General features: G+C 42.1%; 1 protein-coding gene across 3 annotated transcripts in view; it reads left to right on the plus strand.

Moving 5' to 3' along the window:
* The first annotated feature begins 464 nt into the window (after positions 1-464).
* The window catches only part of LOC130282771 (pulmonary surfactant-associated protein D-like), a 179,257-nt gene continuing 158,255 nt past the window's right edge, over positions 465-21,466 (plus strand). The window contains exon 1 of one of the 3 annotated variants that reach the window (XM_056531448.1): positions 465-530. The gene's annotated coding sequence lies outside the window, so the exon portion shown is untranslated. The remainder of the gene's footprint in view (positions 531-21,466) is intronic. The other 2 variants (XM_056531450.1, XM_056531446.1) reach the window with 2 other exon arrangements.

A 21,466-nucleotide genomic window follows, 5' to 3' on the forward strand; every position in this document is an offset into this window, starting at 1 on the left:
CATTTGTACCGAAAAATGTACTGCGTAGAAACGGAAGCCCCCAAAAGTTACAAAATGGCGTTTTTCTCTTCAATTTTGTCGCACAATGATTTTTTTTCTGTTTCGCCGTGGATTTTTGGGTAAAATGACTGATGTCATTACAATATAGAATTGGTGGCGCAAAAAAATAAGCCGTCATATGGATTTTTAGTTGATGGATCCCCCCCAAGAATTAAGGCTGGGGGACCGATGATGGATTCTCCCCCCACCCCCCCGCTCACCGCCCGCTGCTACTACTACTGTGTTTGTGTCAGTCCGGTAAGAACATTTTAAATACTACTACCTGTATTCTTCAGCAGGCCCCGCTGATGCCTGTGGCCTGCACGTATTAATTCATTACTTTCCCTTTAAGAAAGTAATGAATTCTGGGGGATGAGTGAGGCGACGTGCCTGTGCGCAGTTACGTACTGCAGCGTAGCTCTATTTGCCCACCAAAGAAGAGCTGTGTCGCAGTTGGAAAAGAGCCCTTCACCAAGACGGTCGCCTGCAAGGTAGCTCCTGCTGCTCCAGCTTAATCTATGGCCGCCCGCCCGCCTGCAATGATATTTCTCACATGAATTATCATCCTTCAGCTTTCTACTAGGAAAGCTGAGTGAATGATGATTCCTATGAGAAATATAATTGCAGCCATATTTTTTTCACCCAGCTTTCCTAGACTGTCTTCGGAACAGCAAAGTTTGCCTAAATATGTGGTAATATATATTTAGGCAATGTTTGCTGTATTGAAGTCTAGGAAAGCTGGGTGGAAAAAATATGGCTGCAATTATATTTCTCACAGGAATCCTACTAGGAAAGCTGAGTGATTCCTGTGAGAAATATAATTGCAGCCATATTTTTTTCACCCAGCTTTCCTAGACTGTCTTTGGAACAGCAAAGTTTGCCTAAATATGTGGTAATATATATTTAGGCAATGTTTGCTGTATTGAAGTCTAGGTAAGCTGGGTGGAAAAAATATGGCTGCAATAATATTTCCTATGGCTGCTGTTAGATTTGTGCAATTATATTTAAGGTGTTACCGCATATGTAGGCAAACTTGGCTGTTTTGAAGCCTAGGAAAGCTGGGTGGAAAAAATATGGCTGCAATAGTATTTTTCACTCAGCTTTCCTATGGCTGCTGTTAGATTTGTGCAATTATATTTTAGGTGTTACCACATATGTAGGCAAACTTGGCTGTTTTGAAGCCTAGGAAAGCTGGGTGGAAAAAATATGGCTGCAATAATATTTTTCACTCAGCTTTCCTATGGCTGCTGTTAGATTTGTGCAATTATATTTTAGGTGTTACCGCATATGTAGGCAAACTTTGCTGTTTTGAAGCCTAGGAAAGCTGGGTGGAAAAAATATGGCTGCAATAATATTTTTCACTCAGCTTTCCTATGGCTGCTGTTAGATTTGTGCAATTATATTTTAGGTGTTACCGCATATGTAGGCAAACTTGGCTGTTTTGAAGCCTAGGAAAGCTGGGTGGAAAAAATATGGCTGCAATAATATTTTTCACTTTGCTTTCTTATGGCTGCTGTTAGATTTGTGCAATTATATAACAATATACCGGGTATATGAAAATGATGTCAATAGTGCCTACACTAACCCCTCGTCCTGACCTCACACACAGCCTACCTCCCACAGTCCTGACAGATCCCTATCCCTTGAATTCACTGCTTCCTGAAGGTACCTGTGATGAGGAGCCTGTATTGACCCGCCCCATTTAGTCCCTCCCATTTTAGTCCCTCCCCCATTAGCCCCTCCCCTTTTATGGCCCCGCCTTTTCCGACGTCTCAATGCTATCCCCCCCAGATTTTTTGGGCTTCCTACGCCCCTGTAATACCTCTACATCATAACCACTATTATTAATGTGGTGGCCCAGTACAGAAGTGGCCCTTCTGTACACTAGTGGTCCTATCAGGTGGACTCAGTCCCAGTCCCCTGGCCTCCACACTCTGTCTGTTATATAAAGAGTTATTATATTCATGTTAATGTGCCTTTAAGTATTGTTGCTGAGCCTGTGTAACCAGGGAAGGTGCCAGTGACCAGGTGGCTTGTTGGTGACCCCTCCAAATGGCTCCCTTATATACTGGTTATCCTAGTCAGTCTTAGTGCCTGCTGAGTTACAACCAAGTGAAGACCTAAGAGTGTCTGGTTTTTCTGAGGGAGACCAAGGTCTAACCACACAGCCACGCAGCCACTATCCGTGGAACCCACTACAGGTGAAAGTCAAAGCCTGGTAAGCCTAAATACAGGGGAAAAATCTAGTCAGCATAGTCAAGTCTGTCAAGCCTAAAGTCAACGTGGGATTGCATAATTGAGTCCAAGTCCACTACAAGAAACAGCTTACAATTGCATGGTCTGCAATGGCAAGAGATACTCAACCCCAAGTGCAGTTGTGCACCTATATTGGGGTGGAGCTCCTGCACTTGTGGTCCGTTGCTATGGGCGATCCCCAGCATAAAATATGCATACAATGGAGGATGCCTGCAAACGGTCACAAGTACCACAAGGGCATCCTACACATGATAAACGTGTGGATGCATGACATTTAAACATTAGACAAATTCACCGATGTGGTCTAAAATGGCAGATAATCCTCAACCCCAAGTGCAGTTGTGCACTGTAAGCTGGGATAGAGGTCCTGCAATTATGGACCACAATATAGGTGCACTACTGTGGTAGATGTAACAATGACATTAACTAACCCTCAAAACAGATGTTAAAATTGAGGCATTAGCCAGTATATCCTTATATTAAGGACACACCTGAGCCCGCACACCAACGCCAAGGTTTCTCAGATGGTACGGGTCCTAACAACTAACCTACCTGTGCATGATAGGCAAAACCAGGAACCAAATTACAGCAGTATTAGGCCTAGGCTTGTAGTATTAGGCCAAATGGCTCCCTTATATACTGGTTATCCTAGTCAGTCTTAGTGCCTGCTGAGTTACAAGCAAGTGAAGACCTAAGAGTGTCTGGTTTTTCTGAGGGAGACCAAGGCCTAACCACACAGCCACGTAGCCACTATCCGTGGAACCCACTACAGGGGAAAGTCAAAGCCTGGTAAGCCTAAATACAGGGGAAAAGTCTAGTCAGCATAGTCAAGTCTGTCAAGCCTAAAGTCAACGTGGGATTGCATAATTGAGTCCAAGTCCACTACAAGTCCCAGCGAGCCCACAAGTATCCTAAAGTCACTGGTCACCTTCTGGGGCCTTAACTGAGCTGTAAAGACTAACATCTGTCTGCCTCAGTAAAGCTCCCATTGTTTCGTAACATTGCATTGGAGTGATTATTTGACCAGCGCTTGGCCCAGGAAAAGCGTCCATACGTCGGGTTGTGTAGAGGATAATCACACTCTGGCGTCATGAATACCAAGGGTTAATAACATCTGCCCCAAGGGTAATAACATCTGCCCTTTATCACACCCTTCACCACATTAACACTAAAGACAATATAAGGCATTAGAGTTATTAGTGTTTAACACAGTAAAGTGGGTAGATAAGTTTGTTGGGAAAAGGTAGGTAGGTCCCCCTATAATGTAGTTATGGTGCCCCTAAGAAGGTAGAAAGGTCCCTTCAAGCAGTTTCCCTCATTTCCAGTAAAATAAGTTCCAGGGAGTTCCAAGTTGCTGTGATTCTTCCAAAGGACACCTGTCTCCAGAATTCGGAAGGACAATTTACAGACAAGGACTGTTTGTTTTACTGGACTTTGTGCCCTGGCACGTAGGAAGGTTAGGAGAAAGTATGCTTTTTTCTGTACTCTATGTTACATTTTGTGTTTGCCAATTCACAATGAAAACATTTCAATTTATTTGATCACTTGTTGAGCTGTATCAAATATTCCTGGTGCTAATAGAATAAATTGTAAAACCACATATGACAGTAAACATGGAGCTAACTATAGAAAACTTCTTAGTCCTGTCAATTTTTTGTTGTCCTTTACTTCAGTATCTTCCCTACTTTAAACAGTTATATACTGATAAGAAATCAGACAGGTGAAGGTGAGGACTGGTGCTACACAACAAATGCTTCAGCTGAATAAGACCATATGCCACAGAAATATGAAAATTTAGAGCACTCACCACAGAAACCTTGGCTCTAATCTTTATTTTATATGGACAGACACATATTCAACACCATTGTGCAGAGTGCAGAGCAGATACAGCAGGAGCTTATACATAGCAGAATAGTTCACCTGAACCTAATTCTCTCTTCAGGCCTGGTTCCCAAGGGTTCAATGTAAACATATTGGCCCTCATTTATTATTGCAAACCCATGTTTTGTTGGGTTGTGCATTAGATTCTGCGCCAGAAAAAAAAAAAAAAAGACTAACTCTCCATAAAATTTATTATTAAACAGGTAGAAAACTTTTTTAGTTAGGTCTTTTTAAGTCAACTGGCTCCAGAAAGTCAAAGGGGTATTTCCGTGGAAAACTTTTTTTTTTAAATCAACTGGTGCAAGAAAGTTAAACAGATTTGTAAATTACTTCTATTAAAAAAATCTTAATCCTTCCAGTACTTATTAGCTGCTGAATACTACAGAGGAAATGGTTTTCTTTTTGGAACACAGAGCTCTCTGCTGACATCATGACCACAGTGCTCTCTGCTGACATCTCTGTCCATTATGGAAACTGTCCAGGGCAGCATATGTTTGCTATGGGGATTTTCCAGTACTTATTAGCTGCTGTATACTACAGAGGAAATGATTTTATTTTTGGAACATAGAGCTCTCTGCTGACATCATGACCACAGTGCTCTCTGCTGACATCTCTGTCCATTTTAAGAACTGTCCAGAGTAGGAGAAAATCCCCATAGCAAACATATGCTGCTCTGGACAGTTTCTATAATGGACAGAGATGTCAGCAGAGAGCACTGTGGTCATGATGTCAGCAGAGAGCTCTATGTTCCAAAAATAAAATCATTTTCTCTGTAGTATACAGCAGCTAATAAGTACTGGAAAATCCCCATAGCAAACATATGCTGCCCTGGACAGTTTCCATAATGGACAGAGATGTCAGCAGAGAGCACTGCGGTCATGATGTCAGCAGAGAGCTCTGTGTTCCAAAAATAAAACCATTTTCTCTGTAGTATACAGCAGCTAATAAGTACTGGAAAGATTAAGATTTTTTAATAGAAGTCATTTACAAATCTGCAAAGTAACAGATTGTCAGCTCACCTGGTCACCGCATGGCAGAATAGTCCTCCAAGATTAGAAGAAAGCAGGTATACGCCAGCGGATAAGAAACTTCACCTTTATTTTCATCGCATTAAAAGCATGGACATGGAGAGACTTCAATAAGACAAACGAATAAAAGCCTTGGAGTAAGCGCCAAGCATGAAGCGTTTCAGGTCATGTGACCTTTCATCAGATGCATGGTGGGAAGCTGAAGGGGGAAGAATATATCCAGATATGCAAATGGAACAGGTGTGCAAAAAACCAACATTCTGGGATTAACCTTTTCAGTTCCAAAATTTGCAAATTCCCTTCAGCCAAGCACCACAAATACAAGCAATTGCAGCATAAGACAAATTTAATTTCAAGATACAAATATCATTACGAAAAACAATTATTTTGCTCATATATGTAAGAAAACTAAACATGAACATGGGAATGTAATCATAGCAGCTATTAGTTAACATATTCATCAGAGATGACAATTTCCATTAAGCTGAAGTTACATGAACATTCAATAATGTAGAATAATGTCTGACTTCAAATGCAGACCATGCGGTTGGAAAGTACATAGGGAATAAATCCCGAAAATTTCTCTATTATGTAATAATTTTACGCTGTCACCTCCCCTGTCTGGTAAATGTAAGACTTCAATACCCGAAAAAAATTGCCAAAGGCAACACAAATATTCAAAGCGTACCTGTCATATCCCACAAAAAAAAAGGTTATATGTTCCTCAGTACCTAATCCTGATCATACCGGATTACATATACTTTTATGTGTCTAGCACCTATATTTCTCTCACAAATGCCTTTTATCTGTTACTCACTTAGTTTGTCATTCTGTGCTTTTGAGGGGGTGTGTCCTCACTCTGCATGAGCCAGCTTCCTCCCTGAGTGCTGGGTCTCTTTATCCAATCATTGCAGGCTGCTTTTTAACCCCCTCCTCCCTACTGCAGTATGATAGAACAGGAGTGAGCACAGAGAAGGGCTAGTCCCAGATTCACTTAGTGGACTTTGTCCATGCTTTTGGGCAAAGATGATGCTTCTCCCATACAAGATTGTGTTCTGTATGGTATGGGTGTTTTTGTTTTTATAAGCCATGTTTTCTATAAAAAGGAAATCATTTTTCTTATGAAGTATATTAGAAAGTTTAAAGGGGTATTCCAGGATTTTTTTTATTTATTTGATTATGCTAACGGGGGTTGTAAAGTTGATGTAGTTCATAATTGGAGAGGAGCGAACTTACAGTAAATTTGATTCGTCACGAACTTCTCGGCTCGGCAGTTAATGCCTTATCCTGCATTAATTAGTTCAGCTTTCAGGTGCTCCGGTGTGCTGGAAAAGGTGTATACAGTCTTAGGAAAGAGTCTCCTAGGACTGTATCCACCTTTTCCAGCCCACCGGAGCACCTGAAAGCTGAATTAATTTATGCAGGATAAGTCATCAACTGTCGAGCCGAGAAGTTCGTGATGAATCAAATTTACTGTAAGTTCGCTCATCTCTATTCATAATATAGTGTCTGTACCTGTATGTGACGGTTTTCTCACAATTCTTCTGTGATTTTTCACTCCAATATTTATTTTTACCAGCATACAAAATTACTGTTGTCTCAGATTTTTCCCAGCTTGCAATGCGGCCGAGACCTGACTCACTAATAAGCTGATGACAGGGATCCTCTTCTTCAATGGGTGGAGGGATCAATCTGCAACTAATGCAACAGCTGTAGGCACCCTGATTGAAAACCACAGGTCTGCAGCTCATTTATGTTTCAATGGGTGGGGTGGCTGATGTGTGGGAGGGAGGAAAATGGAATTGTGAGATTTGTAGTAAAAAAAAAAAAAAGTCAAACAGGAAATACTAGTTGATAAAAAAAATCTAGCCACAGTGTTATGGTAATCTCACAACATAGCCATTTATCCCCAAGACAAATGCAGCTCCTTCCTAAGCATGTCCATTACTGTCTGCCAGGTACGTACTAAAATCACCTTATGGTGGGATAACCCCTTTAATGTTCTGCCAAGATGTACAACATGTAAAAAGTTTTTTAATCTGACAGTGCCAATTAAAAAAAAATAAAAAAAAGAATTATACAAATATCCTGACCTTTATGACAACCAAAGCACTATTCACACGTTTCTGTGACCAGTCTTATGTATTATCTGAGAGGAAGGCTAAACACATATAGGTCATATAAACTTAAGCCACTTTTGCTATATGTGATGTCTACTAAGGCTGCGTTCACACGGCCGTCTGGACCCTTCCCATTCTTCTCCAGTGAAAAATAAAAACGGACTTTAAAAAAACGGATAATAATGGATGCAAATGGATGTTATCCATTTGGATCCGTTTGGATTTATTATTGTTCAGTTAAAGGGGTACTCCGATGGAAAACTTTTTTTTTTAAATCAACTGGTGCCAGAAAGTTACACAGATTTGTAAATTACTTCTATTAAAAAATCTTAATCTTTTCAGTACTTATTAGCTGCTGAATACTAAAGAGGAAATTATTTTCTTTTTGGAAAACAGTGCTCTCTGCTGACATCAAGAGCACAGAGCTCTCTGCTGACATCTCTGTCCATTTTAGGAACTGTCCAAAGCAGCATATGTTTGCGATGGGGATTTCCTCTGTAGGATTGAGCAGATAATAAGTACTGGAAGGATTAAGATTTTTTAATAGAAGTAATTTACAAATCTGTTTAACTTTCTGGCACCAGTTGATTTAAAAAAAAAAAAAAAAAAGTTTTCCACCCCTTTAATAAACCAAAAAAATATATATTTTTTTTTCTTCTGAGCATGCTCAGAAGTAAAAACAGATTGAAAAAACGGATGCAAACGGATGATTCTAAAGGCTCATCCATTTTCCATAGACTTCAATGATAAATTTATTGTATCCTTTTTTTTCTTCTGTTTTTCTGATGGAAGAAAAAATACAGCATGTGCCGTTTTTTCTGCCGTCAAAAAAATGGAAATGAGTGTAGACGGGTACATGGATGTAAACGGATTGTAAAAAAATCCCATTGACATGAATGGGATTTTTTTTTAAAACCATTTTTAATCAGTTAACAGCCTGCAAGAAAGGAACTGAAACGAGGATAATAGAACAGGGACAGACGGCCGTGTGAATGCACCCTAACATATACAAAATGGTTTAAACTTCAAATTGTGACATTTGTATATAACCATCTATGTTCTTAATGTATTTTTTTTTTTAAGGCATATCAGAAAATCATCAACTGTGCATTACTGATAAGACATGTAAAAAATTGTAGGTTATTGTTAGTGTTGTCCAGCTGTACAACTCCTGATGATACCTTATGAAGATGTTTTAAACAAGTGCTGAGGTCTGAAGTTTTTGTTGGTACCATTATTGTTTTGAGCTAACAGGCAACTATATTTTTCGCATATTTTGGATCATTGTTCCTGAAAGGTTTATGCTGGACATCAGCCTGATCAGGGATGATTTTTTTTTTAAACAAAAATAGCAAAAAACACATTTAAGGTAATCTCCTTGTCCAGATACATGGTGGCACTGGTGTACCAAATAAGTAATAAATTAATATATATGTGTATCTACAGAATTGTGGAATAATCCTACAACCTCTATAGGCTATCACTGGGCCACCATAAAAAGACCATAGAAAGAGGCTACCACTGTATGGGCTTCATAATGCACTCCTAACAAATGTATACAAACGCCAGAATTTGGAGTCATTTGTTCGAATATAAAATGTGTTTTTATTGAATATAATTAAAATAATTACAAGCAAAAAATAAAACAAGGGGGGGGGGGGCTGACACGGTTGGGGGGGGGGACTAGACAGAAAGGGCGTCACAGACCTGCTACACTCTATCATAGTAAACATATTACACCTTGTGCAATTAGGGCAAAGGAAAGTGCATAGCATGACATTCATAGAATATACCATCAGTGGCGTCACTCCTGCTACACTACTCTGCACTTTCTATGTATCTATACAGGGAATGAAATGGCTTTGCAATAATATGTTTAGATGTTTATTCTATGAATGTCATGCTATGCACTTTCCTTTGCCCTAATTGCACAAGGTGTAATATGTTTACTATGATAGAGTGTAGCAGGTCTGTGATGCCCTTTCTGTCTAGTCCCCCCCCTGTGTCAGCCTCCTCCCCCCCCCCCCTTGTTTTATTTTTTGCTTGTAATTATTTTAATTATATTCAATAAAAACACATTTTATATTCGATCAGGGATGACCTATATTAGTCGTGAGTTCTGGCTGTTGATAGCGCACTTCAAACAGCTGGAGCGGGCACAGGGCCTACGTTAATGTCCTGCATCCTTAAAAGGGTTAATTATTTTACACAACAAATCCCCTATCACAAGACACTGAGACAATTTTATGCAAAAGTGTATAATCTTTATTCAAGAGAAAAAATATTTAAAAACAATTAAAATGGAACAGTAGCAGACAGACTACAAAGGCATCTCAATATGGGTATTAACCCCTTAACCCCTTAAGGACCCAGCCATTTTACACCTCAGTACCCGGCCATTTTTTGCACATCTGACCACTGTCACTTTAAACATTTATAAATCTGGAATGCTTTTAGGTATCATTCTGATTCCGAGATTGTTTTTTCGTGACATATTCTACTTTAACATAGTGGTAAAATTTTGTGGTATCTTGCATCCTTTCTTGGTGAAAAATCCCAAAATTTTATGAAAAATTTGAAAATTTTGCATTTTTCTAACTTTGAAGCTCTCTGCTTGTAAGGAAAATGGATATTCCAAATAATTTTTTTTTATTCACATATACAATATGTCTATTTTATGTTTGCATCATAAAATTGACGAGTTTTTACTTTTGGAAGACACCAGAGGGCTTCAAAGTTCAGCAGCAATTTTCCAATTTTTCACAAAATTTCCAAACTCACAATTTTTCATGGACCAGTTCAGGTTTGAAGTGGATTTGAAGGGTCTTCATATTAGAAATACCCCACAAATGACCCCATTATAAAAACTGCAACCCCCAAAGTATTCAAAATGACATTCAGTCCGCATTTTAACCCTTTAGGTGTTTCACAGGAATAGCAGCAAAGTGAAGGAGAAAATTCACAATCTCCATTTTTTACACTCGCATGTTCTTGTAGACCCAATTTTTGAATTTTTACAAGGGGTAAAAGGAGAAAATGTATACTTATATTTGTAGCCCAATTTCTCTCGAGTAAGCACATACCTCATATGTCTATGTAAAGTGTTCAGCGGGCGCAGTAGAGGGCTCAGAAGCGAAGGAGCGACAAGGGAATTTTGGAGAGTACGTTTTTTTTAAATGGTTTTTGGGGGGCATGTTGCATTTAGGAAGCCCCTATGGTGCCAGAACAGCAAAAATCCCCCACATGGCATACCATTTTGGAAACTAGACCCCTTGAGGTACATAACAAGGAATAAAGTGAGCCTTAATACCCCACAGGAGTTTCACGACTTTTGCATATGTAAAAAAATAAAAATAAAATTTCACTAAAATGTGTGTTTCCCCCCAAATTTCACATTTTTGCAAGGGTTAATAGCAGAAAATACCCCCCAAACATTGTAACCCCATCTCTTCTGAGTATGACGGTACCCCATAAGTTGACCTGAGGTGTACTATGGGTGAACTACAATGCTCAGAAGAGAAGGAGTCATATTTGACTTTTTGAGAGCAAATTTTGCTCAGGGGCATGTCGCATTTAGGAAGCCCCTATGGTGCCAGGACAGCAAAAATCCCCCACATGGCATACCATTTTGGAAACTAGACCCCTTGAGGTACGTAACAAGGAATAAAGTGAGCCTTAATACCCCACAGGAGTTTCACTACTTTTGCATATGTAAAAAAATAAAAATAAAATTTCACTAAAAGGTGTGTTTCCCCCCCAAATTTCAAATTTTTGCAAGGGTTAATAGCAGAAAATACCCCCCAAAATTTGTAACCCCATCTCTTCTGAGTATGGAGGTACCCCATAAGTTGACCTGAAGTGCACTACGGGCGAACTACAATGCTCAGAAGAGAAGGAGTCATATTTGGCTTTTTGAGAGCAAATTTTGCTCGGGAGGCATGTCGCATTTAGGAAGCCCATATGGTGCCAGGACAGCAAAATAACCCCCACATGGCATACCATTTTGGAAACTACACCCCTTGAGGAACGTAAGAAGGCGTAAAGTGAGCATTTACCCCCCACTGGTGTCTGTCATATCTTTGGAACAGTGGACTGTACAACATTTTTTATTTGCACAGCCCACTCTTCCAAAGATCTGTCAGACACCTGTGGGGTGTAAATTCTCACTGCGCCCCTCATTACATTCCGTGAGGGGTGTAGTTTCCGAAATGGGGTCACATGTGGGGTTTTGTTTTTTTTGCGTTTGTCAAAACCGCTGTAACAATCAGCCACCCCTGTGCAAATCACCTCAAATGTACATGGCGCACTCTCCCTTCTGGGCCTTGTTGTGCGCCCCCAGAGCAGTTTGTGCCCACATATGAGGTATCTCCGTACTCGGGAGAAATTGCATTACAAATTTTGGGGGGCTTTTTTCCCCTTTACCTCTTGTCAAAATGAAAAGTATAGGGCAACACCAGCATGTTAGTGTAAAAAGTTTATTTTTTTTACACTAACATGCTGGTGTAGACCCCAACTTCCCCTTTTCATAAGGGGTGAAAGGAGAAAAAGACCCCAAAGATTTGTTAGTCAATTTCTCCCGAGTACGGCGATACCCCATATGTGGCCCTAAACTGTTGCCTTGAAATACGACAGGGCTCCAAAGTGAGAGCGCCATGCGCATTTGAGGCCTGAATTAGGGATTTGCATAGGGGTGGACATAGGGGTATTCTACGCCAGTGATTCCCAAACAGGGTGCCTCCAGCTGTTGCAATACTCCCAGCATGCCTGGACAGTCAACGGCTGTCCGGCAATACTGGGAGTTGTTTTGCAACAGCTGGAGGCTCCATTTTGAAAACAGTGGCGTACCAGACGTTTTTCATTTTTATTGGGGAGGGGAGGGGGGCTGTGTAGGGATATGTGTATATGTAGTGTTTTTTACTTTTTATTTTATTTTGTGTTACTGTAGTGTAGTGTTTTTAGGGTACAGTCACATGGGCGGGGGATTACAGCGAGTTTGATCTGCCGCGCAAAATTTGCTGCATTGCAAACTTGCAGCCCGATACTCACTGTAAGCCCCCTGCCCATGTGAATGTACCCTTTACATTCACAGGGGGGGACCTCCAGCTGTTGCAAAACTACTACTCCCAGCATGCCTGAGAATGTTTGGGAGTTGTGGTTTTGCAACAGCTGGAGGCACACGGGTTGGGAAACACTGAGTTAGGAAACAATGTTTCCCAACCAGTGTGCCTCCAGCTGTTGCAAAACCACAACTCCAAAACATTCCCAGGCATGCTGGGAGTAGTAGTTCGGCAACATCTTTAGAGCCAGATGTTGCCGAACTACAACTCCCAGCATGCTTGGAGTTGTAGTTTTGCAACATCTGGAGGACTACAGTTTGCAGACCACTAATACAGTGGTTCCCAATCTGTGCCCTTCCAGATGTTGCAAAACTACAACCCCCAGTATGCCAAAACTGTCCAGGCATGCTGGGAGTTGTAGTTCTGCAACATCTGAAGGGCCAGATGTTACAGCACTACAACTCCCAGCATGCCTGGACAGTAAGGGCATGCTGAGGATGTGTAGTTTTGCAACATCTGGAAGGGCACAGTGGTCCAAAAACTGTGGACCTCCAGATGTTGCAAAACTGCAACTCCCAGCATGCCCAGACGCCAAGGGCTGTCTGGGCATGCTGGGAGTTGTAGTTTACAGGGTCCTATTACAGCAATGCATGTCGCTTTACGGCGACGTGCATTGCTGTAAAGGGCCCGACCGCGGCTGAAGATCTACTCACCTGTCGCCGCCGCCGCCGCCATCTTCCTCGCCGGGATCCGGGTCTTCAGGGACGAGGTAAGTACCGGGGCCGGTCCCCAGCACTCCCCCGTCCCCCGCAGCGTCCTCCGGTCTTCCTCCCGTCCTCTCTGGACTTTCAGGGGCCGGGCAGGACGGGAGGAAGTAACCGCCCCCCCTCCTGCGATTGGTCGGTTAACTAACCGACAGATCGCAGGGTATAGGAGGAGGTGGCCGGCTTGCCACCTCGCTCCTATACGTTAGCATGGTCCTCGCTGTCTGTGACAGCCGGGATCATGCGAAATTACCGGGCGGTCGGGTCCCAGAGACCCCATCAGCCCGGTATCGCGATTTCCCTTGCGATTTGCGGCGATCGCCGACATGGGGGGCCTACATGGCCCCCCTCGGCGTTTGCCCTGGATGCCTGCTGAAGGATTTCAGCAGGCATCCAGTTCCGATCTCTGCCCGGCGCGCGGCAGAGACCGGAAAATGCCAGGATGTACGGGGACGTCCTGGGTCCTTAAGGCCCAGGGTGCGGGGACGTCCCCGTACGCCCTGGGTCCTTAAGAGGTTAAGGACCGAGCCCTTTTTCAACTTAAGGACCGGAGTGTTTTTTGCAATTCTGACCACTGTCACTTTAAACATTAATAACTCTGGAATGCTTTTAGTTATCATTCTGATTCCGAGATTGTTTTTTGGTGACATATTCTACTTTATTTTAGTGGTAAAATTTTATGGTAACTTGCATCCTTTCTTGGTGAAAAATCACCAAATTTGATGAAAAAAATGAAAATTTTGCATTTTTCTAACTTTGAAGCTCTCTGCTTGTAAGGAAAATGGATATTCAAAATACATTTTTTTTGGGTTCACATATACAATATGTCTACTTCATATGTTTGCATCATAAAATTTATGAGTTTTTACTTTTGGAAGACACCAGAGGGCTTCAAAGTTCAGCAGCAATTTTGAAATTTTTCACAAAATTTTCAAACTCACTATTTTTCATGGACCAGTTCACGTTTGAAGTGGATTTGAAGGGCCTTCATATTAGAAATGCCCCATAAAAGACCCCATTATAAAAACTACACCCCCCAAAGTATTCAAAATGACATTCAGTAAGTGTATTAACCCTTTAGGTGTTTCACAGGAATAGCAGCAAAGTGAAGGAGAAAATTTTTTACACTCGCATGTTCTTGTAGACCCAATTTTTGAATTTTTGCAAGGGGTAAAAAGGAGAAAATTTTTACTTGTATTTGAAACCCAATTTCTCTCGAGTAAGCACATACCTCATATGTCTATGTTAATTGTTCAGCGGGCGCAGTAGAGGGCTCAGAAGGGAAGGAGCGTCAAATGGTTTTTGGGGGGCATGTCACCTTTAGGAAGCCCCTATGGTGCCAGAACAGCAAAAAAACACACATGGCATACCATTTTGGAAACTAGACTCCTCAGGGAACGTAACAAGGGGTAAAGTGAACCTTAATACCCCACAGGTGGTACCCCACAAAATATTTTTTTTTTTACCTAAAATGCTTGGTTTCCAAAAATTTTACATTTTTAAAAAGTGTAATAGCAGAAAATACCCCCCAAAATTTGAAACCCAATTTCTCCCGATTCAGTAAACACCCCATATGGTGGTGAAAATTGCTCTGCTGGCGCACTACAGGTCTCAGAAGAGAAGGAGTCACATTTGGCTTTTTGAAAGCAAATTTTGCTCTGGGGGCATGCCGCATTTAGGAAGCCCCTATGGTGCCAGAACAGCAAAAAAAAAACACATGGCATACCATTTTGGAAACTAGACCCCTCGGGGAACGTAACAAGGGGTAATGTGAACCTTAATACCCTACAGGTGTTTCACGACTTTTGCATATGTAAAACATTTTTTTTATTTTTTACCTAATATGCTTGGTTTCCCAAAATTTTTACATTTTTAAAAAGGGTAATAGCAGGAAATACCCCCCAAAATTTGAAGCCCAATTTCTCCCGATTCAGAAAACACCCCATATGGGGGTGAAAAGTGCTCTGCTGGCGCACTACAGGTCTCAGAAGAGAAGGAGTCACATTTGGCTTTTTGAAAGCAAATTTTGCTCTGGGGGCATGCCGCATTTAGGAAGCCCCTATGGTGCCAGAACAGCAAAAAAAAAAACACATGGCATACCATTTTGGAAACTAGACCCCTCGGGGAACGTAACAAGGGGTAATGTGAACCTTAATACCCTACAGGTGTTTCACGACTTTTGCATATGTGAACATTTTTTATTTTTTTTTTACCTAAAATGCTTGGTTTCCCAAAATTTTTTACATTTTTAAAAAGGGTAATAGCAGAAAACACCCCCCAAAATCTGAAGCCCAATTTCTCCCGATTCAGAAAACACCCCATATGGGGGTGAAAAGTGCTCTGCTGGCGTACTACAGGTCTCAGAAGAGAAGGAGTCACATTTGGCTTTTTTTTGCTCTGGGGGCATGCCGCATTTAGGAAGCCCCTATGGTGCCAGGACAGCAAAAAAAAAAAACACATAGTGTTTTTAGGGTACAGTCACACGGGCGGGGGTTCACAGTAGTTTCTCGCTGGCAGTTTGAGCTGCGGCAGAAAATTTGACGCAGCTCAAACTTGCAGCCGGATACTTACTGTAATCCTCCGCCCATGTGAGTGTACCCTGTACGTTCACATTGGGGGGGGGGGAACATCCAGCTGTTGCAAAACTACAACTCCCAGCATGTACGGTCTATCAGTGCATGCTGGGAGTTGTAGTTTTGCAACCGCTGGAGGCTCCGTTTTGGAAACAGTGACGTACCAGACGTTATTCATTTTTATTGGGGAGGGGGGCTGTGTAGGGGTATGTGTATATGTAGTGTTTTTTACTTTTTATTTTATTGTGTGTTAGTGTAGTGTAGTGTTTTTAGGGTACAGTCACACGGGCGGGGGTTCACAGTAGTTTCTCGCTGGCAGTTTGAGCTGCGACAGAAAATTTGCCGCAGCTCAAACTTGCAGCCGGATACTTACTGTAATCCTCCGCCCATGTGAGTGTACCCTGTGCGTTCACATTGGGGGGGGGGGGGGGGAAACATCCAGCTGTTGCAAAACTACAACTCCCAGCATGTACGGTCTATCAGTGCATGCTGGGAGTTGTAGTTTTGCAACAGCGGGAGACACACAGGTTGTGAAACACCGAGTTTGATAACAAACTCAGTGTTTTGCAACCAGTGTGCCTTCAGCTGTTGCAAAAGCTACAACCCCCAGCATGTACGGACAGCGGAAGGGCATGCTGGGTCTTGTAGTTATGCAACAGCCGGAGGCATACTACTTTGGCTGGGGATGCTGGGGATTGTAGTTATGCAACAGCTGGAGACACACTGGTTTACTACTTAACTCAGTGTGCCTTCAGCTGTTGCAGCGATCTGCGGCAATCGCCGACATGGGGGGACATAATGACCCCCCTGGGCGATATGCCGGGATGCCTGCTGAACGATTTCAGCAGGCATCCGGCTCCGGCTCCCCTCCGGCTAGCGGTGGGGGTCGGAAATGCTCAGGGCGTATCCATACGCCCTCGGTCCTTAAGGACTTGGAAACGGGGGCGTATGGATACGCCCTATGTCCTTAAGGGGTTAAGGTGAGTATCTAGTTCAGAGAAGAGATCCAAATATCAAAATATACTTAGTGATGTATACACATATATCTGGGAATACACACACAAGACAACATTAGTAATTGCACAGTTACTCCATTAAGAAAGAGGACCACAGGGAAAGGGTTAACAGACAGGCATGGTATGATATGCTGTACTAGCAAACAAAATACGGGATTAGGTATAAGTGAAGATCACAACACAGGGAATACCCAAGTGGTGATCCTATGTAATCCTTCACAAAAAGCCCATAAAGGTATGTTGGAAGTTACAGCACAACAACCATGTCCCCAGCGGACATCTTACCCAATTAGAGAGCCACCCCTATGATGTTTCGCACAGAGCTTCTTCAGGGAATATGACAATAAGCATGAAAGTGTAATGAATTTAATTAGCCAACAGGCTGTATATCTTTATTTTTCAATTACGATTGATAGTGTCAACTTGGTGATGTTCTACCTGCTCCAGTTTGTTCAGTCATGAACATCATCCATCTGTTTCAAGGTCACACATACATACATGTTGGGGGAGATTTATCAAAACCTGTGCAGAGGAAAAGTTGCCCAGTTGCCCAAAGCAACCAATCAGATCGCTTCTTTTATCTTTCAAAAAGTATCTGAAGTATGAAAGACGAGATCTGATTGGTTGCTATGGGCAACTACTCCACCACTACTTCCTTTGCGCAGGTTTTTATGAATCTCCCTTGTTGTATCTAAACAGTTAACAGGGTATCAGTGCTTCCAAACACACGTATCCTTCTAATGTTCTCAGAATTTTTATGGTAAGGCATTTTTTGGATATTGCCCAATCCCCATTATGGCCTTTTCACATTCAACACCCTTAGTTAATTCCCAAACTAAGCCTATATTATTTACTAACTGAGTACCCGGCGTTGCCCAGTTTTTCCTTCCTAATCCTTGTTGGGGAGGAAAATCAACAAAGGAGGAAGTTGTCATATCCCAACTCCATATCCCGTCCTTATATCTCAACCTCATATCCCGTCCTCATATCCCGGACTCATATCCCATCATCATATCCCGTCATCATATTCTGACCTCCTATCCCATCCTCATATCTCGACCTCCTAGCCCGACCTCCTATCCCAACCTCCTATCCTGTCCTCATATTCCATCCTCATATCTCAACCTCATATCCTATACTCATATCCCGTCCTCATATCCTGGCCTCCTATCTCGACCTCATTTCCCGTCCTCCTATCTCGACCTCACATCCCTTCCTCATATCCCGACCTAATATCCTGTCCTCATATGCCACCCTCAAAACCTGTCCTCAGCTGGGAGTGATTTATGATGAAGATTTTGTAAGCCGAAAATAGAAGGGGACATGGCTTTGTGGGACTGGGCGAGATTTGCAAGCCAAAACGATGCACAAAAGGGGTAGATAATAAAAGGGGTGGGGCTTAAAATGTAGATGTATCTTTGTGATATGGGTGTGGCTTGCAAGCCGGACTGACACATTCACCAGGAGATGCAGAGCGGAGCTTGTGGAGTAAGGTACTGGAAGTCCCATATACTTCCATGGGACTTGAAACAAAAACCCATCTTTTATATAAGGGTGTAGGTACGGGTTAATTTAACTATCATATCTTTTTATTTGACATATAAGAAATATGTGTACCAGGTATTATTGGACTTTAAACAAAAACCCCGACCCTAGCAAATAGGGGTGAGTAAGGGTTAAATCACCTATCCTATGTTTGTTTTTGACATATAATTAACGTGTGCCAAGTTTCAAATTAATATCTTTAGTCGTTTGGAAGTGATGCTGGAACATACACACACAGTGAGTTATATATATATATATATATATATATATATATATATATATATATATATATAGATTAAAAGGGGTATTCCAGGATTTCTTTTTATTTAACTATGTTTCAGAGGCTGTAAAGTTAGTGTAGTTCATAATATAGTGTCTGTACCTGTGTGTGACGGTTTTCTCACAATTCTTATGTAATTTTCACCCCCATATTTATCTTTAACAGCATACAAAATGAAAGTTGTCTCAGATTTTTCCCAGGTTGCAATGCGGCCGAGACCTGACTCACTAGTCAGCTGATGACAGGGAGCCTGTCTGCTTCAATGGGTGGAGCGATCGCTTGGTGGGAGAGAGATCAATCAGCAACTAATTCAACAGCTGTAGGCACCCTGATTGAAAACCACAGGTCTTTTGAATGGATGCAGCTCATTTATGTTTTAATGGGTGTGGAAGGGAGGAAAATGGAGTTATGGTATTTGTAGTCAAAAAAGAAAACTAAAACAGGAAATACCAGTTCACAAAAAGCTAGTCACAGTGTTATGGTAATCTCACAACATAGACATTTAGCCCAAAGACAAGCACAGATCCTTCCTAAGCATGTCCATTACTGTCTGCAAAATACATACTAAAATCACCTTATGGTGGATAACCCCTTTACCAATAGCAGAATCAAAAAATGCTATTATACACACTTGAACAGCTTGCTACACCTCCTTAATGACTTGTCATGTCTATATGTGAATAACACTTTAGCCTCTTAGCTTAGGCTATAATTTTGTAGCAACAGAGCTGACTGAGTGGGGAGAATTTACCAAACCTGTGTAGAGGAGAAGTGGTGCAGTTGCCCATAGCAACCAATGCAGGTTAAATACGTTTTGTAGAATATAGGGGTGCCTAACCTCCGTGAAGCAAGTGTGTTTGTGTGTGTGCACGCTGCAGACACACGGGGAGATTTCTCAAAACCTGTGTAGACGAAGTGTGGTGCCCATAGCAACCGATCAGATTGCTTCTTGTTTTTTTTTTTTTTTTTTTTTTTTTTTTTTAAATGAAAGAAGCAATTTCTTTCATTTAAAAAAAACAAAAAAAAACAAGAAGCAATCTGATCGGTTGCTATGGGCACCACACTTCGTCTACACAGGTTTTGAGAAATCTCCCCGTGTGTCTGCAGCGTGCACACACACACAAACACACTTGCTTCACGGAGGTTAGGCACCCCTATGTTCTACAAAACGTATTTAACCTGCATCAACATGTTGTCACACATAGCAGGGGGTTTGTCAAGAGGCAGTGTCCCCCCTCAACTGAGAGGGCAAAGTGTTGTCCAGCCATATACATTAAAGACATTGTGCCGGTATAGCAATCTTTTTATGCATTTGGACGTAGTTTAATGGCAAATATTGGCTTAGTTTGTGGACTAAATAAGGGTCCTGTATGGTCCAATGTTTTTATTGTTTTAACACTAGGTCTTTGGATGTGGAGCAACTTGAGGCATTCCTTAGGCATCCACTTATAATATACAAAGTGTACAGCAATTGTACATCTTGGGTTCAAATTCTGCCAAGGACAACATCTCCAAAGAGTTTGTATGTTCTCTCTGTGTTTGTGTGGGTTTACTCTGTTTTCCTCCACACTTTAAAACATACTGATAGGTTCAGATTGTGAGCCATATTCTGAGTCAGGTCTGTAAAAAAGAAAAAAGAAGAAAATAGGATTTTGTATGTAGGTAGATATGACAAAAGAAATAATCTTATTAAAAAACAATAAATAAGTATTGGAGTGTATTAAAAGCAGATCAAAAATATGGAACACTCTTTAAAAAGTTACCTATGTACGTGCACAAGAAAGGTAGATCAGTGGGAGATGAATTAATTAAAAGTGACATTGCAGAAAAAAAGAAAGATAGGCAAACATTTTTGTCATCACGCAGACAAGGTACATTTGCATGTTTATCATGTACCAATTGTAACAGCATTATTCAAGGGGATGCTATCCATCACCCCACAAAAGGCCATAAAATTCAAATTTGGGGCTTTCATGTAAAAATTCGTATGAATGAACATAGAGCAGCGATTAGGAAAGCCCTGAAAAATGAACAGGAAGATAGTACTACTATTTCTAATGAGTATGGTGAAACAACAGTTGCACGGCACTTTAACCACTTAAGGACCTAGGGCGTATGGATACGCCTTGACGTCCTGGTACTTAAGGACCCAGGGCGTATCCATACGCCTGTGGGAATTTCGGTCCCCGCCTTGCGCCGAGCGGGGACCGGGCCGGGGGGACTGCTGATATCAATCAACCTGTGTCTGCAAATGCCCAGGGGGGGGTCATCAGACCCCCCCCCCCGTCGGCGATCGGCGCAAATTGCAAGTGAATTCACACTTGCGATTTGCGCCGATTCCTGGTCATACGGGTCTATGGTGACCCGGTGACCCGGAATAGAAGGGGGATCGCGGTTGTCTAAGACACTCACAATCCCCCTGTAGGCATAGGAGTGAGGTGGCAAGGTGGCAGGGTTGCCACCCCTCCTATCCCTGCTATTGGTCTGCTATTGATCGTCAGAGGCGACGACCAATAGCAGACCGGGGGCAGGGGGGGGGGGGGGCAGGGGACCGGGCGCCGACGTCCACTTACCCGTACGGAGGCTGCCGCGACGTTGATCGCCAGGCGGCGTGACCTGTGTCTGAAGAGGACGGCTCCCGGGATCCTACGGAAGCCGGTAAGTTGATCTGGAGGGCTACAGTCTGAGACTGTGGTCTCTAACTGTAGCCCTCCAGATGTTGCAAAACTACAACTCCCAGCATGCCCAGACAGCTGTTTGGGCATGCTGAAATATGTAGTTTTGCAACAGCTGGAGGGCTGCAGTTTGAGACCACTATACAGTGGTCTCTAAACTATATCCCTCCAGATCTTGCAAAACTACAACTCCTAGCATGCCCACATAGCTGTTTGTTGTCTGGGCATGATG

The sequence above is a fragment of the Hyla sarda genome, chromosome 7 (assembly GCF_029499605.1).
Source record: "Hyla sarda isolate aHylSar1 chromosome 7, aHylSar1.hap1, whole genome shotgun sequence".
Classification (NCBI taxonomy): domain Eukaryota; kingdom Metazoa; phylum Chordata; class Amphibia; order Anura; family Hylidae; genus Hyla; species Hyla sarda.